A 22,360-nucleotide genomic window follows, 5' to 3' on the forward strand; every position below is an offset into this window, starting at 1 on the left:
ATGGCTTTGGGTTAATGGAGAACTGGGCCAACTTGAGGCTTTTCAGTAGGGATGGGCTGCACCTGAATGGAGAGGGTTCAGCTGTGCTTGGGGAAAAGATGGCTGTGAGGTTGTAGGTCTGTTTAAAGTAGCTCGGGTGGCAGGCAACTACACATGTAGAGGGCAAGATAGCGTAGATACAGAGAATTGGAACTTATTAATGAAACGGGGGGGGGGGTGAAATGAAGGGAAAGGTTAGAAAGGTTATTAAGAAAAAGTCTAAATTAAAATTACCAAAATTCTCAAAATTGTATGGTAATAAATGCTAGAAGCCTAACAAATAAAACTAATGAACTGGAATTAATAATGTCAGCTGAAAAGTATGACATTATTCTATTACAAATGGAGAAGTTTACGACTTTGGCAGAGAAGCGGCAAATGAGATTTAAAGGGGTTGTCTACCTTCTGACAACTGATGACCTATCCACCGGATAGGTCATCAGTATGTCATCGGTGCGGGTCCGACTCCTGGACCCTGCACCAATAAGCCGCTCCGGTGGTCTGCGGGAACCGAATGTTTTGGTATATAATGCTATGTAAGAAACCTGGAAGCAGTTGGCTCCGTACATAGCATAGCAGCCATGCTGCAGAACTACAGGTCTACTTCAATTCACTTGACATGCTTCTGGCATGTACGGTAAATACAGGCACCGGACAAGCAGATCTGTGCGGGGCCCGGCTGTCGGACCCCCACAGATCATGTACTGATGACCTATCCGGTGGATAGGTCATCAGTTGTCAGAAGCGAGAAAACCCCTTTAATACTAATTGATGTAAAGTTTTTCACTTGAGAAGGGAAATACATGTCACCATTTCATAAACTATTGGAAAACACTGGGTAAAGCCACATGGAAAAGAACTAATAATTTTTAGTTGACAGTAAACTATACTGTAGCAACCAGTGTCAGGCAGCTGCTACCAAGGCAAATAAGATTATTTGGTGCATCCAAAGGGGCATATATGCACATCACGAGAACATAGCTCTTCCACTTTATAAATCACTAGTCAGGCAGGCCACACATGGAATATTGTGTACAATTTTGGGCACAAGAAATACATAGTAGAGCTTGTGCGGTTTAAAGGTGGCCAACTAAAGTAATAAACAGAATGGGTGGAATACAGTGTCCAAAAAGATGCTAGAAATTAGAGTTTTTTACCATTTCGAAAAAAGACGGCTGAGGTGTGACCTAATAACTATGTATAAATACAAATATCAAAAGGTCAATACAGAAATCTCTCTCATAATCTATTTATACCTAGAACTGAAACTATAATAAGGGTGCATCCTCTATGTCTATAGGAAAGAAGGTTTCTACACCGACATAGAAGAGGATTGTTGTAAGAGCAACTGCTAGTGAAAGTTGTGATGGTAAATTTACTAAAATAAAGTGTTCAAAAGAGGCCTGAATGCCTTGAGTGTAATAATATTACAAGTTATGATTACTAGATTACTGTAGATAGGTCGTTGATCCAGGAATTTATTCTGATTGCCATATTGGAGTTGGATGTGAATTTCACAGAATAATAGGCTGAACAGAATGAACATATGTATTTTTTCGGCCTTGCAAACTATGATAATATAATACTATTGTAGGAGTTATGGATGAATAGCTATACCGCAGTTTTTAATTCCAAAACTCTGTAAGTGATTTCATCATAGGCAATTCAGAGATGTGCCAGCCCAAGAAATAGCATATTCTCCAAGCAAGCTTAGTCTTTCTCAGATATATGAGTAACATAATGTAGGCCTTAATTATAGACTTCTTTTAGTAGTGCATGAACAAGGCTTTGATTTTTTCTTTTTTTCACTATATGTCTCTGCTCCATCAATTGTAACCCTTTGCAATACCATAGCTTTGCTGTTGATTTGTTGCCATATCTGCAGTGGAAATTTATTGCAACGTGTGAACATGTCCTAATGAATAATCTTATGGTCACTCTTTTTTTAAATCAGTAATCCCATTTTACAAAGTGATGGTGTATCGTTAGGACAGGCCATCACTTTGTGATCAGTACTGGTTCTATCTCCGGAATCCCGACTGATCCGTATGAATGAATAACAAAGCTAATGTCACAGGCTACAGTTCCCTGGGCAGGAAAATACATAGAAGGGGACACAGCTCTAAATCAGCGCTGTAACGCCTTTATTCTAAGGATCGTGGGGGGTCCCAGAGGTCCAACCCAGGGCCGCCATCAGGAATTTCAGGGCCCCATACAGCCAAATTGTCTGGGCCCCCAGACAATTTGGCTGTATGGAAATACAATTTGGCTGTATGGAAATACTGCGGAAAATCCTCAGTATTTACGCCACGTATGGACTAGTCCTTATTTAGCACTTTCGGACACGTTACTCACTGTGCCAGAAGGGCTGCTGGCTCCCAATCCAGTCCTTGTCCCACCTCCTAGCGATGATGAAGACCTCCGGCTCCAACACACAGGTCCAGGGTCCAGAAAATGGCAGTGGGCTCAGAGAACGCCCGCCGCCGCGTTATGAATTGTGACTTGACTCCTTCTCCTCTCCTCACGCAGCTACGCACTATTAAGTGGAGTAGGAGGTCAGTAGAAGAAGAGGTTGCAGGCAGACGAGCGGGCGGGATTCTCTTCAGATAGCAGAAGTTTACGAGCACGGGGGGACGGGCATCGGACGGGCCCTCATGAGGGGGGACCGGCCGCTGCACATTGCCCCCCACTCTGAAACCTCTGCTATCTGCAGCCCAGAGGCGGAGAGGCTGGCGGGCCCCTTCCTTAGTTTGATTTGGTCCGGGCCCCTGACAGCAGTACCCCTAGTACAGCCCTCATGGCAGCCCTGGTCCAACCACCACTGTTTATAAAGTAATGTCACATACTAGTGATATGCCATCACTTAATCAAATGGGAATAACCCTTTAAATAGCTGCTTGAATATCCTTGTGCCACTGCTTAACAATGTCAGATGACGCTATTTCGGCACTCTTGTGAACAAATTAATTTGTCACTGAAAGCCAACTGCAAGCGCATTTATAGGGCATGTCGACATTGCGCTAAAATAAAACGATGTGTAAACGTGTCAAATACGTTAGCGTTTCTCGTGAAGCACTTTTTAAACTACAGGCGTTTTTACATGTTTTCCACAAGGTTTTTGACACACTTTGTGCGGACTTTTTGCAAGTTTTTTGGTGCTTAATTTGGACTCCCATTGACTATGGGAACAAATGGCACATTTTTGGCGTGTTTTACGGTGATGTTTGACATGATGTTTCTTTATGCGACAAATTATTTAAATACGCTCACGTAAAAAATGGGTTTTATATACTAATGGCGCCCTTTCCCATTGATATCAATAGGAAGCTTAAGCAAGCATTTTTTTACACTTATTTCGGTGCATATAACGTGCCAAAATAAGCATCAAATACACGCCATGTGAACAGGGTCATACTTCCACTCCAGTTCCAAAAAGGAGGAGCAAGATAGTCACAGCTCCCAAACAAGATATCTGGCTACTTAAGTTACCTAAAAATTTATTTTTTTTGTTTGTTTTTTTAATAGTTTGTACCTGAAGTGCTGTGCATCTATATTATCTAACCTGTTGATCATATACATTGTATCCAGTCACTCACCATAGCTGTATTGTATCCAGTGGAATGTTGTTTTACATTTAGTAGGACCTATAAATTGGAATTGGACTTATACTGCAGCAAACTATGCAGCTATGTGGCACAAAAATGCAAGATTTCTAACCTTTATGTTCACATCTACAAGTGTTCTGTGAAATGACAATTATCTTATCAAACAGATATCAAACAGTCCCTGACCATTAAAATGAAGCTGTTGAGAAAGGTTATTCCTCATAAATGCAATTTCTGATTTGTCTTCTAAGTTAGTTTACTTAAATTATTAAAAAATATGAGATATATATATATTTTTGCTCACTGTTCTCTGAAGCTCCAGCCCTTAGAGTCAAATACAGAGACAGGACAACCCCTTAGATTCTTTCCCTCCAATTTGAATGTCCTTTTACATGTTTCAACAGGACACAAAAACGTAAGAAATGTCATTTAAATCAATACATTTAAGTGAATATTTTATAAGCTCACAGTTAAAACAATGTTTAAAGTAAACCTAACTGTTCAGGTGACTTTTCAGAATAAGCTGTTATACATGTACATGAGGAATAACACTATTTCTGGCCATTGTATGATTTTTATTCTGCATTTTTGAACAGTGTCTCCACAATGGAAGAATTTTGTAGCAACCACGACTCTTCCTAGAGCACCAATTAAGTAATCGGGGGAGAAGAGCTTTGGCAAGAGAGGTGACCAAGAACCCAATGGTCCCTCTGACTGAGCTCCAAAGATCCTGTGTGCAGATGGGAGAAACTTTTAGCAGGTCAACCATCACTGCAGCACTCCACCAATCTGGTCTTTATGGCAGAGTGGCCAGAGAGAAGCCTCTTCTCAGCAAAGGACACATGAAAGGCCCAGAGTTTGCAAAAAAGCACCTAAAGAACGCTCAGACTGTGAGAAACAAGATTCTATGGTCTGATGAAACCAAGATTTAACTTTTTGGCCTCAATTCTAAGTGTCATGTCTGGAGGAAAGCAGGCACTGCTCCTCACCTGCCTAATACCATCCCTACAGTGAAGCATGGTAGTGGCAGCATGTGTGGGGGTGTTTTCCAGCGGCTGGGAAAGAGAGACTGGTTAGGGTTGAGGGAAGGATGAATAGAGCAAAGTTCACAGACATTCTTAATGAAAACCTGATCCAGAGTACTCTGAACCTCAGACTGGGCCGAAGGTTCGCCTTCTAACAAGAGAATGACCCTTAGCACATAGCCAAGACAACACAGAAGTGGCTTAGGGACAACTCTGTGAATGTCCTTGAGTGGCCCAGCCAGTGCCCTGACTTGAACCCAATCGAACATCTCTGGAGAGACCTGAAAATTTCTGTCCACCGACGTCCCCATCCAACCTGACAGAGCTTGAGAGAAGAATGGCAGAAAATCCCAAAATCCAGGTGTGCAAACATTGTGGCATCATACCCAAGAAGACTGGTGGCTGTTATCACTGCCAAAGGCACTTCAACTATGTACTGAGTAGAGGGTCTGAATACTTAAATCAATGCAATATTTCAGTTTATCATTTTCAATAAATTAGTAAAGATTACTAACATTCTGTTTTCACTTTGTCACTTTGGAGTATTAAGTGCAGAATGATGGGGAAAAACGTGATTTTTTTTATTTTAAGACATTGTCTCAACATAACAAAATGTGAAGACTTTTCGAATGCACTATATATGTTCACATTGTTTACATTTACTAACCTTCAATTCCAAATAATACAGCATACTATATTTGTGCAGCAGTCAATGTCCCTTACAGAAACCTAATGAACTACATTATATGGGAAATGGATGATTAAAGTAAAAAAATTCATAGTTATGTGTTTTTCTTTCTTATCTGAAAAAAACCTGAAGTAATCTGAAAACCTCTGAATGCCTTTCTGCACATAGCGTTAAAGGACTTTTCTTTCCCAGTATCTATGTACGTACGCCCAACTACAAAATAATGTATAGAGCTCCAATAAAATAAATCTCTATCTCCTATTGACCAACTATTTTTGCAAACATACAGTATGTTAAAACTTTATTTAAACAGCTTGGAATTATGTAACCATTGTATTTTCCTGTCAGTTGACACCTTCTGCATGCGGCCAATTTTGGACCTTCAGGCTTGAGTGATTTTTTTATAAATGCATTCCAAGAAGCTCTAACTTTTTAATTTTTCCATCGACAAAGCTATATGATAAATTGTTTTTTGCAGTATGATTTATTATTAGCACCATTTTGGAATACATATAATTTATTGGTTAGCTTTTATAATAAAAAAAATTGAGGGGGGGGGGGGCGTGGAAAAAAAACCCAATTCCACCATAGTATTTGAGGTTTTTATTCTTTACGGCATGCATGGTGCGGTATAAATTATATGTTATATTTATTCTATCAATCGGTAATATTACCCAAATTGATATAGTATTTTTTATGCTTTAGTACTTATTTTTCTATTACAGTTTTATGTTTCTTGATTATTTATCTTATTGGTTATGCTATTATTGTTGCTATGAACAGATACAAAGCATTTCTCATATACCTTCAGTATAAAACGTCATTCTTGAAAAGACAATAATCATTAAACAAATGTAATATATGATTTCCAACATAAAAGCATATTTGCAAGAAGATGCTTGAATCACATTCTGCCTTCAAATATCTTAGCATATGGCTATATTATAACCTAACAATCTATTTTTAATACAAATCTATTTTGTATAAATCCTGGCCCTTTTTGGATAAGTGGAACCCATCATGTAAGCCCCATAGAAGCACAGCCTTCTGAATATAAATGCCAACTTTCAACTGTTTATTCTGGAAATGTTCTACTGGCACTGGAAACATATTCTGGCAAGCTCTGGTTATGTGAAGAGATTATGCAGGCTCTTTATTTTCCGCCAACTTCAGAAGTACTATTGAAAGCAGGGGCTAGAGAACATCTTGTTAGGGCTTCAGTAAGTAAAGAGTAAAAATATCCGTGCATCTTCAATCATCCAAATATTAAGTTAATTTGCATTTGCAAATTAAGAATTTCTTCTTTATAAATGAGACAAGATTCTACTTTCCTGCAGCTTTTAGCAGATTGAATAGTGGTTTCAATGGTAATTTTGCAGATGCTTATGTATATCCTTCCATTACCACTACAACAAGCAAAATACAGTATTATTAACTTCCTACTATTTGCCAGAATGGTACCAAGTGTTACATGTTCATTGCTCCAAACATATTGAATAAGGTATATTGAAAACATTTCTCAAATAGACAAATGTGTTGAAATTGCAATGTGTTAAGAATTAAATGTATAGTTTAAAGTGTAGCTAAACGTTTGACAAACTTCTGACATGTCATAGTGAATTGTCAGAAGTTTGGATTGGTGGGGGTTCGAGCGACCCCCACCAATCGCTAGAACGAAGCAGCTGAAGCGCTCAGCCGCTTCGTGTCTGTTCGGCTTTTCCCGGAAATAAATGTATAGGTGTACGGACTCAATACAAAGTCTATGAGCCCGTCTTCCTATACATCAGCTTTCCGGAAAAAGCCAAACAGACACGTAGCAGCTGAGCCCTCACACGAGCCCTTCAGATGCTTCATTCTAGCGACTGGTGGGGGTCTCAGTGCTCGGACCCTCACCAATCCGAACTTCTGACATGTCACTATGAAATGTCAGAAGTTTGTCAAATGTTTAGCTACACTTTAATACAAGTATGAAAAAGAAAAATATGTATCAGCCTACTGTATTATAGATATCTTCTACAAAGCCACACACTCTACACATATACAGTCATTTATTTTCTTCAGAATGATTTTTAGTGTTTTCACAGGTGGCTAATCTGACCATTCCAGCACATTTTAAAAGTATATCCATTTAAAATACATAATTCCCTATTTTTTTCAGATTAGTTTATCCTTAAATTACCTTTGCAGATGTATTAAACCAGGCATTCATTAAATTCACCATCGGCCTATACCAATTCCGCAATAGTATTTGTTAATAGTAACGCTACTCCTTATCCTCATTTTTGAAGGGCAAATGACGCATTACACTAGTCGGGTGAACATTTTTATTGCTGTGAATAACCAACAAGATTTTAGGAAAAACATGGCTAGTTCTGTAGTTATTTCATATTTTAAAAAGGACATTACATTGAATTAGTAGCATACCTCAAGACATTGCCCCACAAGTATACATTAAGGTATTTTTTTGCAGTTTGTGTTCAAGAAATATATCTAATGTTGCATGCTTATGGTGCATTTGGTTCTAATTCGTTGATCGCATTTCATGCCAGCCTGTTGGTGGCATGCAGAATGTGACGTTTTTGTAACTTTTTTTAAAAAGTAACATTTTATAAATATGGCTAAAAAGTAACCATTACCACATCCACTTGGCTAACATGAATCACAAAGTGGCGTAAACAGTAATTTTTTTGCCGCAAATACTTTATAAAACAAGGGCAACCAGTATGCACTAATATTTCCACCAAAAATGCGCCAAAGGAGTGGCTCACAAAGCTTGATACCTGGTAGCCAATGTGCAATAAATTAATTTTGACTGTTTTTAAGTTATGACTCTTGAGCAGTGGATGAACAAATCTCACAAACTTTTAAAATAATTGCAGAATAAACTAAACAATATATCGTTTTCTCTTTCCAGAAGGATTCATGAAGCTATTTTTACCATTACTTGCCCTATAATGAAGTATAACAAGACACTAGTTGAATACTACAAGACAGGTCCTTCAAGAGAATTGAATCTATTGAAATCTATGCACCTATCAAGTGTGACAGAATGGCTTAGATAAATCAACTGTATCCCACATATAGAAGACCAGGTGGCAGATTAATTAATTTTTTTCCATACATACTTTGCTTTGATGGTGGAATTTCTTCTGACTTTGGACTTAAAGTGAATGTTCTCCCTTGAACACCATTTTATCTAAATAGGACTGAAACTGACTGCGAGCAGTTTGACATCAATAATTAATGTCTATAGTTCCTCAACTCCATGTAATTGGAAAAATAATACATTTTCAATTTTCAGGCCCAATTCTAATACATTCGCTGAAACACCTGTGGGGTCAAAATGCTCACTACATGCCTAGGTTAATTCATTTAGGGGTGTTTCCTAAATGGGGGGGTCACTTTTTGGAGATTTCCACTCTACTTAAACCTCAGAGGCTCTGCAAATGCGACATGGCGCCTATAAACCAGTCCAGCAAAATCTGTGCTTTAAAAAACGAATGGCTCTCCTTCGCTTCTGAGCCCTGCCGTGTGCCAAAACAGCAGTTTACGACCAAATTTAGGGTATTGTCATACATGGGAGAAATTGTGTAACAAATGTTGAGGGTCTTTTTCTCTTATAGTCTTTATAAAAATGAAGAATTTTAGCTTTATTATTGGAATACAAATTTATTTTTACAGTCTAATTCTAATAATTTTGCTGAAACACCTGTGGGGTAAAATGCTGACTACATTATGTTTTGGCACCTCACAGCCTCTTCAAACATAAAAATGGTGCCTGGAAAACATCCTAATAAAAAGGAGGCCCCAAAATCCACAAGGTGCTCCTTAATTTCTCAGGCCTATGTTTGAGTCAAGTAGCACACTAGGGCAAACATATAGGATATTTCTGAAAATTGCAAAATCAGGATAATAAATATTGAATTGTGTTCTCTGTTAACACTTGCTGTGTTACAGAAATAAATGGATTCAAATTAAATTTTTTATGTTTTTAAAAAAAGGGAAATTTGTAGATTTTACCTCTACGCTTTAATTCATGAGAAACACCTAAAAGGCTAACACACTTCCTAAAAGCTGTGTGGATAATTTGAGGGGTGCCGTTTTTAAAATATAACGATTCATGTGGAATTTCTATTTTATAGGCCCCTCAAAGACACTTCAAAACTGTAGTGGTGCCAAAAATATGAGGTTTACATCCTAAAAAAATAAAATGGAATAAAAAATTATGCCAACATAAAGAAGAGATATAATAAACCTAATTTATTTACAAATTTGTGTGGTATCATTATCTGCTTTAGAAGCAGAAGATTTCAAATGTATGAAAATTCTATTTTTTCCAAATATACTTAAAATTTCTGATGTTTTTTTTTATAAACAAAGAGTAAACATATCAACCAAAATATACCACCAAATTAAAGAGTAATGTGTCACAAAAAAAAAAGTTTTAGATTCACTTGGATAAATCAAAGCATTTCAAAGTTATTACCACATAGAGTGACATGCCAGAGTTAAAAATGGAGCGGTGTTTTGAAGTCTAAAGCAGGCCGCGTTCTGAATGGGTTAAACAGTATGCAGTCAATTCTTAAAGGGAACCTGTCATCTACATTATTCTGCTCTCACTTATTTCATTGGTCTGTTACTAATTTGCCAAAGTGAAGCCGATTTTTAAATGAACTTGCATGCAGAGCAGAGCCAGCGCCACTGGTTTCTTCATGAGCTGCCTCTCTCACCAACCTCTCGCCGCTGATTGACAGATTTCTCTCTATGCACAGTAATAGGGAGAAATTTGTCAATAAGTAGCGAGTGGGTGGAGGGTATTGGCAGCTCCTGAATGCACCTGAACCATCTCTGGGTAGCCTGGTTTCTCTCAGCATGCAAGTTCTTAAAAACAGCTTCACCTTACCAATTAAGCAAACTAAGGCAGCTTAATGTGGATTAGATAACTTAAATTATTTCAAGCGGGAAATTCATGTATCATAACAGCTCACAATAATACAGTAATATAAATAAGTAACATACGTAATACAATCACCTAAAGTTACACAATAAACAAACACAGAAATGTAATTACTTAACAGTAATATAAATAATATTAATAATAAGTTACCACATTACCTACAAAATCACAATTCCCTAAAAACAATTAGCTTAGTGACCTATTGTATACCACAATAGCTGTTGGCACAAACAATTTCTTAAACATCTCTCTTTTTGCACTTTAGTTTAATAAAACGGTTACTAAGTACTCCGCTGATTTAAGAACAAGCCATGTAAAGGATGGGATGTATTACCCATAATCACCATAGACTTTGTTAACATTCTCCATTCCAGTGTTGCCTCCGTATTATCCAATCAAGATCCAGCCACCAAACTCGCTTTCCTAATAAGTTTATTTAGTTTATTTACATCAGCACTCCGGACACTACTTCCCCAACATACCACTGCAAAAAAAATTGCACTCGCTACTACAAACTGGTAAAACAACTTTAGCATTTTACTACACACCTCAAAGGACCTCAATTTCCTCAAGAAATACAATCCACTCATCCCCTTTTTGCAAACTTTCTCTGTATTACTCCTCACAATCAAGTCAATTATCCAAATAAACTCCCAAGTGTTTATAACATTCTACTAGCTCCACATATTGGCCAGCAATGGCAACCGGTACAATTAATTTTTTTGTCCTACCAACATGTACCACCATCTTCTAAGTCACATTACATTCAGTTGTGAATGATTCATGTGGCACCAGTCCACAAAATGGCCAAACACCTCCCTATATTCTTCCTAACCAAATCCATCTTTAATACACCAGACCACCACTGTATCATCTGAAAATTTTTGAAGATGACAGGAGTCTGAGTTGTACTTCAAATCTGATGTATATAGAGTAAACAAAAACTGGGACAGCACAGTTTGTTGTGGTGCACCAACAGTACTCAGTAGGGTACCCAACACATTTGTACACCATCGTACAAATTGTGGCCTATTTAATAGATAATCCATTATCCTGTTAATCATCCCTTTCTCTACCTGCAGATCGGACAATTTTCCACTCAATAGGTTTGGCTGTATTGTGTTAAAGAGGCTCTGTCACCACATTATAAGTGCCCTATCTCCTACATAAGGAGATGGGTGCTATAATGTAGGGGACAGCAGTGCTTTTTATTTAGAAAAACTATCTATTTTTACCATGTTATGAGCTATTTTAGCTTTATGCTAATTAGTTTCTTATGGCCAACTGGGCATATTTTTACTTTCGACCAAGTGGCCTTTATACACTTCTATCCATTCATTTAGTTAGCGCATAGATCAGTATGTGCTGTCTTATACTGACACATTAACATTACTGAAGTGTTTAGACAGTGAATAGAGATTCCTTCCAGCCAGGACGGGATGTCTATTCACAATCCCGGCACTTCGTAAAGTTTCTGTGGTACTTACAGTAGAGCAAGATTAATCTCGCGAGATCACACTGTGAATGAAAGGTTACAGCTAGATTACGTTTGCTCTGCCGTAAGTACCACAGAAACGTTACCGAAGTGTCGGGATTGTGAATAGACATCCTGTCCTGGCTGGAAGGAATGTCTATTCACTGTCTAAACATTTCAGTAACGTTAATGTGTCTGTATAAGACAGCACATAGTGAACAATGCAGTGTCACTATGCGCGGAGTAAATGAATGGAGAGGAGTGTATGACGCTGATTGGTCAGCCTCATACACTCCTCTGTACAACGCCCACTTGGTCTAAAGTAAAAACACGCCCAGTTGGGCATTAAGAAACTCATTAGTATAAATCTAAAATCGCTAACAACGTGGTAAAAATAGATTGTTTTTCTAAATAAAAAGCACTGCTGTCACCTACATTATAGCGCCCATCTCCTTATGTAGGACATAGGGCACTTATAATGTGGTGACAGAGCCTCTTTAAATGCACTCGTTAAATAAAAAAAGTTGTCCGCACCACAGTGTTATTTCAGTCCACATAGGAATGTACCCTTTGCAACCAATACATAACTGCATCATCCACCCCCACACTTTGCTGATAAGCAAACTGGAGTGGATTCGTAAAATTTCTAACATTAGGATTCAAATATTCCAAAAACAACCTCTCAAATACCTTCATTGCATACAAGGTTAATGCAATTGGTCTATATCATTTGAGGCGACCAGTAATGTACATTTTGGAACCTGCACCAGGCAGGAAGTCTTCCGTAGTACTGGTACACACTGCAAATGAAAACTTAAATTAAATAACCTATGAAAGATAAAACAAAGTTGATCCGCACAGACTCTCAGCACACGTGGGGTAATTCCATCCGGTCCTGCTGCTTTACCAACTTTTAGTTGACTAAATTGATCTTCCCCTGCACCTTTTGAGACGATATAATCCATCAGATCATCCCCACACACCTGCAATATCAAGTCATCAGAGGTGGCATCAACCTCCTCATTTGGCACACTGGCCATAGCGCTAAATCTATTAAAATGGTAATTTAGCTCATTAGCCTTTTCCAGACATCCACCCACATTTTCTGTCTTAACTTTAAACTCAGTTAATCATTTCATTTCAGACCACAGGTCCCTAGAATTATTTTGTGAGAGCTTTTTCTCCAATTTTATTCTATACTCCTCCTTACCTTCTCTTAAACTGGCCTTCAGCTCACGCTGTACCATGTTAATTTTTTCCCCATCCCATCGCTTGTCCACATCCGGATATTTTTAATCATAACCAGCTGCTTCAAAACAACCGGTTGATAAGCAAGTTTCAATAATATAAGATTGTGATCCAACCTCCCTAATGGGGGCAATGCAGAGTAACTATATGTCTCCTTTACATTTGCAAAAAGGAGATCCAAAATAGTTGATGAGCAGGTTTCAATAATATAAGATTGTGATCTGACCTCCCTAATGGGGGCAACGCAGAGTAACTATTGTCTCCTTTACATTTGCAAAAAGGAGGTCCAAAATAGTTGATAAGCAGGTTTCAATAGTATAAGATTGTGATCCGACCTCCCTAATTGGGGCAACGCAGAGTAACTATATGTCTCCTTTACATTTGCAAAAAGGAGGTCCAAAATAGTTGATAAGCAGGTTTCAATAATATAAGATTGTGATCCGACCTCCCTAATGGGGGCAACGCAGAGTAACTATATATCTCCTTTACATTTGCAAAAAGGAGGTCCAAAATAGTGTTCTCACATGTGCCACATTTAAAATCTGATAGAACTTGGGCAGGACGCTAGATATTGCAACGCTGTTAAAGTCACCAGAAATCACACAAAAAGAATTGGGGTGTTTAGTCTGTAAGCGAGCAATCATAATGGACAACACCTCGCAAGCCACCCCAAAATTTCCTTATTGTGGTATATACACAGCTACTGCAATTACTAGAGAAAATTCTCTAGTAGGTAAAAAGGCCCAATGTCAATTGCTAATAATTCATTATTTGGACAGTAATGAAACTTCTTTACAGTAACGTGTCCTTGATTACACCACCTATTGCTCACATAAAATATTAGTCCTCTACCTTTCTTTTTCCCACTTAGCTGCTTATCTTTGTCTGTCCTAATCAAACTAAAACCAGGTACAGATACATTTGAATCAGGGATATCACTATAAAATCATGTCTCCGTGAAGCACAGCATACTGCATTCCCGAAACTCCCTATGATTTCTAACTAGCGCCAACCGCTCATCTGACTTATTTCCAATCGATCGTACATTGCCCATACTTAGACGCAAAATCTGTTTTGAAACGTCACCTTTTTGCCTTTACTCTCAGGCCTGCTCTACAACCTCTAAAGGGCCTTCTAATATCTAAAGGACCATTCAGATGAACATGACATTACTCTGCATAACACAAAAAAATTGGACCCGTGTACCTGTGTTTACTTGTATAGACTTTGGGAGGACCACCAACAGAAGTTAAAGAGGACCTGTCACCTGCCCAAAAAACTGCAGTTGACATCTGAGTTAGATTGCAGGCGCCTCACTGATTCTAGTGCTTTTTATTTTTTTATTCTATCACCCATCATTCCTGAGATACCGGGCCGTTAGTTATTTTTTTCTTTAATTCAGTAAATCTTTATTGTAATTTTGTTTTAAAGTACAAAACGATACAAAACATACCATTACCCCTTCCCTTTACCAAAGTCCTAGTACGAAATTAGTTCACATCATAATTCACAATTTTAATCTATTATCATATGTTTCATCCCATATATGTAATGGTAAGAAAGTGCATTTCAAATAGACATATGTATGTTATAAGATGACATCTCTTCTACCTTAACATAGTCTTACTAAGCTGACTTCACTGTCCCCGCTACTCATTTGACACTCACTGTGGACTACAGACGGCCCTTTCCCTTTCGGGAACCCAGCAACATCCAAGCCACAGGCAGACCCATATTTTGTTAGAGCTGAATAGGATGTTATATGAGACCCAGCCGGTATCTCATCAACTCTCTAGATACCAAATGAGAAGCATTGAGCCATTGGCCCCACACCTTTTGAAGTTTGGCCAGCATTCCTCTCTTCCTGTAGACTCCTTTCTCGAAGTTCACCAACCAATTTATTTTGTTAATGTATTCCTGTCTGGTAAGTCCCACCTCGTCCAGCCAGTGTTGGGCTATCAATTTTCGTGCCATGTACAGCATCTTGGCTACTGGCAATTTACCAGGCTTTGAGGTCGCCAAGTCTTCTACATACCCCAATACGCAGACAAGCGGGCTCGAATCAACATGTACTTGAAAAACCTCCTGAATAATAGTTATTACCACACACCAAAATTTCTTCAACTCCTGACATGCCCAAAACATATTTTACATACTCGCAGATACTTGTTTACATCTAGGGCATATTGAATCCGGTTTAGCCCCAATATCAAAAATACATTTTGGTGTCTTATAGACCTTATGTAGTAAATAAATATGAGACAGTCTATGGGCCTCACTTAGGGACAGCTGTGGCACCCTCTCCAATATTTCCCCAATTGCGTGTCCCCCCAAGGACCAACTTCTGACTCCCTCTTTCTTTACTTCTCACTGGGCATTTAGCCGTCACTAAAACCAATAATACCTTATATAGTCTAGACGATATTATTATTAGTGATAATACAGCTGCTATTCCATTATAGTCTGCCTGAAAGGCATGTCTCATCTGAAGATATTTATAAAAATCAGGTGGAGATTACAAAAAGACTTTGTAGTTGTTCAAATGAGCGCATTGTCCCATCACTGGCGAGCTGTACCACCCACGTAAGACCAGCCCGCTTCCGGGGGCCGCTTCCGATATGCAAATGAGGCCTTTGACTGTCAAGTGGGTGGTTACCACTTATCAAGTGACAGGTGTTACCCGTCCACTTGACAGTCAAAGGCCTTATTAGCATATTGGGCACCAAAACTAACGGCACCGATATCTCTGCAACAGTGGGGACTAGAAAAAAAATAATAAAAACTAAAGAATCTGTGAGGCACCTGCAATCTAACTGAGGTGCAGTTTTTTGGGCAAATGACAAGTCCTCTTTAATAATGCCTTGTAATAACATATGCCAACAGTTGATGATGGCCATGCGAACTGCAGATGGTGTGCATTCACAGTTACCCCAGAATGCACACCCTGTATGGCCAAAGATAACCATGTCTGGTCTACGGCCACAGATAACAGCACATGGCCCATATCCACAGGTAAGAATGACACATCCATAGATGACAATAAATGTGCCCAGTATAGATTAGGTCTGATCACCAGAGTAATAAGCAATTGTCCGAAGACAACTGCCGAGAATAATGAGCAACTTCCCCAGAATAATGAGCAACTGTCTCAGAATAATGAGCAACTGCCCAAGATTAATGAGCAACTTTCCAAAATACTGAAAGTTATATATTGAGGGACTGTCCAGAATACACACCAAACAAGACGTGGCTGCCAGCCAGTTAGGAGAATAAAGCAAGTGGCAATGCAGAAGTGGTATTACAGCGTAAATCACTATTACTGTCATGATGCGGGGTGTAGACCCACTGGACCGTACCACGTAGCGGAATGGCAGCTGACCAAACAGGTAAGTACAGAGTCTATAGTCCAGAGAGGGTACATGTGGCAACTTGGACAGCAGTAAGGCAGGCTCGGCTGGGACCAGGCGGCAGGTAGACGTCAGGCGTGGCGTAGCAGAACAGGCATGGTATGCAGCACAACACAACAACAGCTCAACACGGTACTGGATCTGGATAGCATGGGAAACAGGATACAGGAACAGGGAACACTTGGAAACTGGAAGACATTAGGGGACCATTAGCAAGACAAACTTTGGGAAACTAACAACGCTCAGGCAAAGAACAAGAGGGCAGGGTCCTTTTTATAGCCCAGTAGCCTTCTGGGCTAGATTGCCGACTTCCTGCAATACGCGCGCACTGGCCCTTTAAGATCGCGCACGCGCGGGCGTGCGCGCCCTACAGGAGACAGTCTCTAACCGGGAAGTGAGTACCGACGCCTCACAGGAGGATGACGCTGCAAGGAACTCAGATGTCCATGGCCACGGCTGAAGAGGGGTAAGTCAGAACGACGGGCCGTGGCCATAGACATTACAATTACCATCCATTGCATGGGGCATGAATCAAATAATCAGCACATGGTGCCCACTCCAACACATGCAAGTGATGACCGGTTCCCTTTGAGCTCCCAGAGTGGTAGCTGCAGGCAGATTTTATTATTTAGATCCAAGGCTATGCAGGTGAATTTAAGCTCTGTCTCAGATTTGATAAGCTCTGACTCCTATAAAGATACATTACAAAATTATTGTTTAGCACAAGAACAAAATAAGATATGGTATCAGGTGGGTATGTACTTGTAAGACTCTATGATATTTAAACCCCTTTTTCCTTTTTAAATTGGCTATTTGAAATATTCCCACCACATTTTAGTACTTTTCTTCCAGTTAATTGTTGACTTATTTGTACCTATATCTGTTTCTTTTATTTTCTTACCCTTTATTGCGTCATACTGAATAGCACTTATTAGGGTATGTTCACACGAGGGCGTCCGTAACGGCTGAAATTACAGGGATGTTTCCGCCTGAAAACATCCCCGTAATTTCAGCCGTAACGGCATGTGCAGGCGCTTGAACGCCGCGTCCATTACGGACGTAATTGGCGCTGCTATTCATTGGAGTCAATGAATAACGGCTCCAATTACGGCCAAAGAAGTGACAGGTCATTTTACAGCGGCGCGTAAATTACGCCTCGTGTGAACAGACAAACGTCTGCCCATTGCTTTCAATGGGCAGATGTATGTCAACGCTATTGAGGCTCTATTTTCGGACGTAATTCGGGGCAAAAACGCCCGAATTACGTCCGTAAATAGGCCGTGTGAACATACCCTTAGGCAGATGCAAGAACTAAAACTGCTATGGTTCTCATAAACACTAAGGACTTCCTGGTATATCGCTATATACTGTAGCTATGTATAATTGCTCATATAATGATTGTACAATAGACTGTGTTCTTTACAAAGATTTACAACAGAATGTGTTATGTGTAAGTTTTATATATGAATTATTTTATAAAATGAATTAAAAGAGAACAAGCAAAATAGTAAAAAATAAAAAGTTAAACAAATATCTGTCATTCTAATGTCATTATTTCTTAAAATATAAATACTTTCCATCTTTCTATACTTTCTGTGTATTCAAAAGATTAGACATTAATTGTAATGACTTTATAAATGTCTAAAAGAACACTTAAAAACACTTGAGACCCTGAATGACAAATTAATAAATCAGTATTACAGGCGATGACAGTTTATTTATAAAAACAGGTGATATAAATAATAGAAAGTGTATCGAAAAATTCTATTACTTTTTTATTATAGATTTATTGATCCTACCGAGTTCTTCGATGCTCTATATATACTGAAGGTTATGTGTAATATTACACTTCCTTATATGTGGTTATGTTCTCGCGGTTATAAAATGTGTAATTTTTTCATTACTCTCAAATGCCGGTTACACTATCTTCTATTAATGTGCGAGGTCTAAACAGTCCCTATAAGCGGGATCTTATGGGGAAAGAGGCACTAGCGTTGAAATGTGATGTTTTGTTTGTTCAAGAGACCCACTTCCATAATGAGAAGAATCCCAGATGTATTCATCCTAGCTTCCCACATGTGTACTTAGCTTCTATGTCTAGTAAAAAAAAAGGGGTGTTTTAATTGCCATCTCTGCTAACGGAGTATTCTCTTTGGTACGCGCTATTCCGGATAGACAAGGAAGATATCTTATATTTGTGAACTCAACCATGTAAGGTTTACGCTGGTTAATATCTATGCTCCAAACTCTCAGCAAAATGAATTTGTAGCCAAGATGTTCGCCAAGTGACAGAAGGCCTCGTCTTAATCGGGGGAGACTTTAATGAGATTAGGTTTCGTGATCTTGATTCCTCAATCTCTACTAGACGCTCTTCCACTATTCACGGCTTGACTGTTAGGGAGGGCTACCTGGATGTCTGGAGATGTTTACATGGATCTGAGAGGGACTATACATTTTTTTTTCTACCAGGCACTCCTCCTACTCTAGAATAGATATGTTTTTAGTGGGTAGGCATGACCTCTGCAAAGTCACCAATTACATGGTCAGATCATGCACCTATTTCAGTGAATATATCAGATTCTATTCAGGAGCCCCCAACCTTTTTATGGCGTTTAAATGATTTAGTTCTTCACCACTCCGGTCATAAGTCCAATTTTGTTAGTAGTCTTCAAGACTATTTTGAATCTGCACTCCACTCCAAATATCATTTCAGTGTGGGGGGCACATAAAGCCTACATGAGAGGGTTGTTTTTGCAAACTGCTGCATATAATAAAAAAACTCGTAATGTAGAATCTTCTCCACTTATTTCTAAGATTGCGGACTTTGAAAAATTAAATAAAAAGTCTTCTTCTATAATAGTTTTTACGGAGCTTCGGACCCTACGAGACGAACTCCGACTAGTCTTACTAAATGAGCATGACCATATACTATATAGATATAAACTAAACTTTTATGCATATACTAATAAACCTGGCAAATTTTTGACCAATCAACTGAAATCCAGACAAGCTAGGCAACAGATTTTATTAAATCTAGCTCGGGGCAAAAAATAATTAATCCGGGGGGGAGAATGTGGTTTATTTTAGGGAGTACTATAGTAGATTATATAACCTTAAAGATGACACCCAAATTATACAGCCCTCCTCTCTGGTTATTCAACAATTCCTAGATAAACTACAACTCCCGGGAATCTCTTCTTCCCAGCTGGAGCATTAGTCCTCCCCGTTCACTTCGGAGGAAGTCTTGCAAGCCATTCAATCTCTTAAATTGGGCAAATCACCAAGACCTGATGGCTTTTCGAATGGATAGTATAAAAAATTTGACGCCATTTTAGCTCCACCGTTGGCGGTTGTTTTTAACAGAGCGGCCGAAAATAAGGAATATCCTTCAGAAATGCTTGCAGCGACAATTATCACACTTCCTAAACCTGGCAAAGATCCAGATACACAGGCGAATTTCCATCCGATTTCCTTGTTGAATACGGATGTGAAATTGTATGCTAGGGTGGTGGACAATAGGCTCTTCCATATTCTCCAAACTATTATTCATCCTGACCAAGTGGGCTTTATAGTGCATAGACAGGCTCGTGATTGTACACGCAGGATTTTAGATCTCATTCAATGTGCGGAAATAGCCCGAACGCCTTCTCTGCTCCTGGACTTGGATGCGGAGAAGGCGTTTGATAGAGTCCATTTTACAAAAATTTGGGTTCATTGGGAGAATTAACTCAGCCATAATGGTATATTCTAACCTGTCCGGACGCATATTTTCCCGTGGTTATTTACCTCAACCTTTTTTAATTTCCAATGGCACTCGTCAGGTATGCCCCCTCTCCCCGTTTATTTTTGCCCTGGTTATGGAGCCGTTGGCAGAAGCTATTAGAGTAGATGATAATGTTCGGGGTCTGGTGGTAGGTAACACTGAACACAAAATTGGACTTTATGCTGATGATGTCATTCTGACCTTATCTAATCCACGTACATCCTGGCTAGCAGTACAAGTAGTACTTAGTAGTTTTGGAAGGATATCCTATTGTAAAGTTAACGATAAAAAAATCACATATATTAAATATGGGCATTTCTTCTGGATCTCGGTCAGCACTAGCGCAGGAATTCCCTTTCCAATGGAATTCCAAATCTTTGGGTATTAAATTAACTTTTCTCAGTAAGGCTCTTTATCTTGAAAATTTTAAGCCGCTGCTGTTATCGGTACCTAAACAATTAAGCTTGTATACCAAAACACAGCTCTCATGGACTGGTAAAATAGCAGTATTTAAGATGATGGTGTTGCCGACTATATTATATATTTTTTTGTACAATATCCATACCCCTTCCAGTTACATTTCTTAAATCTCTACAGAAGAGTGTTTCCTCTTACATTTGGTCGAGTTTACGTCCTAGAACTCAATATAGGGTGATGATTAAGCACTGGAAACAAGGCGTGATGGGTGTTCCTGATTTGAATTTATATGACTTAGCTTCTCTTCTAGATCAGACAAAATACTGGTGGACAAATCATCCATACATGGCATGGGCGCAGATTGAAGAAAACTGTATGGGCTGTAAAGCTGTATCGTTATTAAAAACTGTAGTGCTGCCGAATCCCTTGCATCCTCTACCTCGAATTCTGAGTATTAAAGCTACGATCTTAGCATGGAGTAAATATGTAGAAAATAGCTTGGATTCGGTCACTCTACTTAGCATGCCTTTGTTTTATCTTAACTCAATGATCCCTTCCATTGATATAACCAACTGGGAGACCTTAGGTGTTAGTAAAATAGGGGATCTATATGTACATAATACTCTATGTTCTTTTGACTCCCTTTCCAGTACATTCCATTTACCTAGAGCTGATTTCTTTAAATATCTACAGGTGAGACATGCAGTCTAAAAGATAGATATCTCCACTGCATATTTCCCTAGATTGGCACTTAGATATTTCTCTTCAGAAAGATACAAAATGAAGGGCATTTCATGTTTTTATAGTGCTCTTATTAACTGTGATAAGGATATTAAATCTAAGTATGTTAGAGATTGGTAGCAGGATTTAGGGAGAGTATACAGGGAAAAGGATTGGACAGTGACATTTAATTGGACAAAATCCATCTGAAAAGGTGTTCAACACTGGGAATTGTCACATAAATTATTAGTTAGATGGCATTTAACCCTGGTTCGGATTGCAAGAGTTAACCCTGCCTATTCTGATTTATGTTGGAGGGGATGTGGCATTCGTGGCACATACCTACATGCATGGTGGCAATGTCCGGTCTTGCAGCCGCTTTGGCTCACCGTTTTTGACTTCCTTAACAGGCTTTTGTTGACAAATATATCTATGTCCCCTGATTTGGTGTTATGCTTTCTTTCTGTGCAGTCTTTACCTCTACATGCCCGAACTGTAGGATCTCACATAATTTTAACTGCTAGAAGCGCAATTGCTAGATCTTGGAAAAGCCCCTCTGCCCCTTCCCTTCACGAGATATGGTTGTCTGTGAATACTGCCTATAGGTTGGAGTCTCAATATGCAGCCCTGACTTCGGCAAAGGGGGACATTTTGAAATGTTGGGCCCTCTGGGACCCTGAAATTATTTTCTAGAGTAAAGTCTTCCACAAGACTCGGGATATTAGACTATTGGAATTATTATATATTTTTTTCCCTTTATTTTCTTTTTTGTCCCTCCTTCCTTAATTGTTTTCTTTGTTTCTTTTACTTTTTATTCTATTTTAGGTATTTGCTGTTGCGTATATAGGTTTATGTAATTTAGTGTGGTGCTGATAGCAGTACTTTGCACTTCACCAATATTTATTGTGGCAATTGTTTATTTTGTTACTATTGGTATAAAAGTTTCTAGCTTACTAAAGCTGTATTTTGTAAAGTTTAACTTTGATAATAGGCAGCATATTGAGTAAAGAATGTTCC

The sequence above is a fragment of the Rhinoderma darwinii genome, chromosome 2 (genome assembly GCF_050947455.1).
Source record: "Rhinoderma darwinii isolate aRhiDar2 chromosome 2, aRhiDar2.hap1, whole genome shotgun sequence".
Taxonomy (NCBI): Eukaryota; Metazoa; Chordata; class Amphibia; order Anura; family Rhinodermatidae; genus Rhinoderma; species Rhinoderma darwinii.